We start from the raw sequence: 4,263 nt of genomic DNA, 5'->3' as shown, positions 1-4,263 counted from the left end.
AACCCAATCAAACACAGCCTGTCACATGGAGGGTGTGTGTGTTTGAGTGCAGCGAGAGGGTGTGAGGCTTTGTTGTAGTATACTTTGCCTGTGCTCTTATAATTGTTCTTCAAAAGTAAGTATTTTTCTGGGATTTTTATGCAATTGAAATCCTTGGGCTGGTCCAAAACTTTTTTATTAGTAATAATTTTTGTGATGGAAAAATGCTTTCAGTTTAAACTTAAATGACTAAAATCAGATATAAAGTATGTAGAAAAGATAATGGACCTATTTTTTTATTATTATTTAATCTTTGAGAACTAACAATCACCAAAATAAAAGCTAGACAGTCAGGGAGAATAAAAAATAAAATGATTTTATTCATATTGATTTTGTTATTATGTTTAAGCAGAAGAATACTGCATTAGCCATGGCAAAATTAATAGAATTGCAGGAAATTAGCTCTAAAACTGCAACATTTTCTTTCTGCTCCATAGCAAAGTGTATAGAATTGCAGGAAATGTGCTTTAAAACAGCAAAGAAATATCTCAGCTCCATAAAGAAATGTGTAGAGTTGCAGGAAATTGGCCTAAAATGTTTTACATTTCTCTACACCGCCAAGATGGTGTATAGAGACCATTTAGCTCTATAATGTTCAAGGAAATTATGCTGCGCCAACGGGCAAGGCACGCCCACCCCCCAAGCCCCTTTTTTTGATCCAGAAAAATGTCAAATGTCAAAATAGTAACAGTGTATTTTATATATTTTTTTGTGTGTGTCCGTGCACGCATGACAGCAGGTCACAGAACAACTCGAGAGACCATTCAGCTGTGAAGAGACAGAAGAAGCCAGAAGATCACACAAACACACCCAAAGGTGAGATGCAGGTGAGCATTAAGATGGAGGTAAACAGATCACATAGTGTGTGTGAGAGAGCTGCAGACGGGCTGAGCTAACCAGTCTGTACCTGCTGGCAGCTTGTAAATCTAACCAAAAAAACAGGAAGGAATTTCCTCCTCAGATAGACAACCTGTCTGCAATGCATTACTTTACCCTAATGCCATTATGTAGATCCAACATATAACTACTTTGGTAGCCAGAATGTAACTACTGCAGATAAGTATGAAAATGTTTTATTATAGTGTAGCCTAATAAAAAATAAACGTACCAAATTCTCTGTTAAATTCCTAACTAGTGTAGTTACAATATAGTCACATGTAACTAATTACACCAAAAGATTCCAAGTTCCCATAACTACAGTGTAGGAAGTGTGCCCACTGCCCAACCAGTCTCATATGTCAGTAACACCAAAAAGGGTCATGTTCATTTGGCACCAAATGGATGAAAACAGCCTGAAACTGGGAGGGACTACCTGGACTTGTCCAATTAGAAACTCTCATTTTTGTTGTCCAATCGCTTCCCTAATGAACATGACCCAGTAGCCTGCTGCCCTGCGGGGAAACCAGTCTGTCCTGTATTGTATTGTGTTGTGTTGCCTGGCTGTCCCTAACCAGTTGTCATAAAATATTCCCTGTGTCATCGCTGCACCCCCTCATGTCTGAAAGGAGCTCTCTGAGTTGTAAAATAGTCTAAAATTCACACACTGCTACGATAGCAATGTGCAGACAGCTCCCATTGTTATTTTTACGTAATTTGATTGCGCCAAATTATTTGTCACTGGAGTTTCTGTTGTTTTTAGATAGGGGTCCCAATACATGTGGTTCTAATTTGGCTATCTCTTATGTCTTCTCTTTCTCATTCATCCAAAAATAGATAAAATCGTCTCCATTTCAGCAATGGATACATTTGTAGAGAAGATTTTGTAAAACCTTGTTCAGTATGGTTTGACTATAGGGGAAATCACTTCTAACACAAAACCTTTACACTGAGTCGCACATTCAACAATGAAGTGGTCAAATGTCAGAGCTGCTCATACCATTAAGACCAGCTTGTCTGAGTAAAAAAGACTACCCCCTCCTCCCCCCCTAGCCCCATATATTGTAGACTTCCTCCTTCCCCACCACCCACCCCGGCCCGTCGGCGGTGATGCCCAGCCCCGTCACTCCGATTTGGGCTTGGACGTCAGCTCAGGGTCCATCTCTGTTTCTCTCTGACTCCTGGCCTAACCAGTCTGAGTCATGCTCGTCCTCTGGACATAGAAGACCTTGGAGTACACTGCCACTACCTCTGCTGATCTGCTTCTGTCAATTCGCACAATGTCAATCCAATGGCTTAATAAGTGGCCAGGGGTCAGGGAGTTTGATGTGGCCCTCGAGCAAGGACTGGCTGTACTTTTGGTCATGTTTCTGGAGCAAGCCAATAAAGGCCTGGTTAGGAATTTGTACATTTTTTGCAGTACGGAATAGACAAGAGAATTTAGCTAATGAAGAAGGGTCAACATATAGATAGTCTCCTGTTCACTTTCAGTCCACCCATGAGAAAAAAACGTCCTTGAAAGACATTTACATTCTGTTCATTATTACATTTAGATTAAATTAAATTACTGAACACATTTTATTATTACTCACATTAATTATTGAAGAAGCGCTACACACATTCCATGAGAGTGCATGCACCGATTTTTGGCGTGGTCACAAATGCAGATGACTGTCTTGCCTTTGAAAGGCCCCCACATCATAGTGAAACTTCAGATGCTATCAATTAGCATGACTCAGCAGGTTGTGTTGATGCTAAGGCCTCTCAGTTGAGGTAGCTAGCAACACATGCCGATAGACTACAACAGAAACCACCCCTAGCGCTCTCACGGTGCGCTGTTTACCAAGACTCAAATGAGTCAGGACTTTCAAGATGACTAAAAGATGACTAAAGCCTCAACCGCTACCGAGAGTGAAAACAAATGTGTTTTCCTGCTCCACGTACAGTTTAACAAAAAGTGAAGTACATGACCTTGCGTTAAATTTGTCTAAGACAAATAAGCAGCTGAACTGAAGGTTAAACTCAGAGCAAAACGATAATGTGTGAAGTGCTTTGAATAATTAATTATATTAGGATTAAAAATATTATATTAGAACATTGTATTATATTATAATACCCCCCACCCCCACTTTCCTTTTGCCCTCAAAACAGCCTCAATTCGTTGGGGCATGGACTCTACAATGTGTCGAAAGCGTTCCACAGGGATGCTGACCCATTTTGACTCCAATGCTTCCCACAGTTGTATCAAGTTGGCTGGATGTCCCAGCAGCGTTGTAGTTCTTGACACAAACTGGTGCACCTGGCACCTACTTACCATACCCCGTTCAAAGGCACTTAAATCTTTTGTCTTGCCTATTCACCCTTCAGAATTGCACACACACAATCCTTGTCTCAATTGTCTCAAGGCTTAAAAAAATCCTTCTTTAACCTGTCTCCTCCCTTCATCTACACTGATTTGAAGTGGATTTAACAAGTGACATCAATAAGGGATCACAGCTTTCACCTGTATTCACCTGGTCAGTCTATGTCATGGAAAGAGAAGGTGTTCATAATCTTTTGTACACTATACATTATAGGGAAAGGGGGTGCCACTCAGTATACAATTGACAATCAGGACATTGAACGGTCTGTGAAACAAATGGGGCTTTATTGGAAATGGACGTGTTAATAAATTCAGGTTTATTAACCCAACCAAAGTGCATATTTGAATTCTTAATTCCTCCCTGTCTTTCTCTCCCTTGCTTTCTCAGCTATGCCAGAAGACGAGACCAAGAGTAAGCAGAGAAGATGTCTGCATTAATATCCAAGCATTCAGTCTCGCTACATACATTTCAAGTGGGTGAGCAATATGAGATGGTTTCAGTCATTTAAGTAGAATAAAACACTCAAAGTTAAATAGCCATCCTCTTATAACAACAGGTAAATGGAGGCGTCTGAAAAGTGACTTAAGACATGAGGGACAATGGCCATGTCTTTGTGGTGTCATTCTAGCTCTGAGAGAGGGAGAATAAAAGAGGGACGAGAGAGGGAGAATTAAAGAGGGACGAGAGAGGGAGAATAAAAGAGGGACGAGAGAGGGAGAATAAAAGAGGGACGAGAAAGGGAGAATAAAAGAGGGATGAGATGGAGGGATGGAGAGAGAATAAATTAGGGATGAGAGAGAAAGAGGGAGCTGCTCAGCTGCTCATTGCCATGGCCGGACTACCACGTTTGGGGCCCGGGGCACCGACCTCCAGGCGGGTCTGTTTTGAGAAATTGCATTTCAACACATTTTGTGTTGAAGAAAGGGCAGTTTTGTAATATTATTCTACACATTTCTCTACACAGGATAAAATGTTAGTTTTTCTG

At 40.8% G+C, this 4,263-nt stretch overlaps 1 long non-coding RNA gene across 2 annotated transcripts; it reads left to right on the top strand.

Annotated features, from left to right (window-relative positions):
• The first annotated feature begins 775 nt into the window (after positions 1–775).
• Positions 776–3,970, top strand: LOC115157946 (uncharacterized). 2 transcript variants are annotated; one of them, XR_003868587.1, is made up of 2 exons: positions 776–855; positions 3,666–3,970. It is a non-coding gene; the product is annotated as an uncharacterized LOC115157946 (long non-coding RNA). The 2 variants fall into 2 exon arrangements; XR_003868588.1 differs by having other exon boundaries at positions 776–866.
• Positions 3,971–4,263: the final 293 nt, after the last annotated feature.

The sequence above is a fragment of the Salmo trutta genome, chromosome 22 (assembly GCF_901001165.1).
Source record: "Salmo trutta chromosome 22, fSalTru1.1, whole genome shotgun sequence".
In the NCBI taxonomy this organism is placed as follows: domain Eukaryota; kingdom Metazoa; phylum Chordata; class Actinopteri; order Salmoniformes; family Salmonidae; genus Salmo; species Salmo trutta.
Note: the sequence above shows the minus strand (reverse complement) of the source record. Positions and strands in the feature narration are given on the sequence as shown.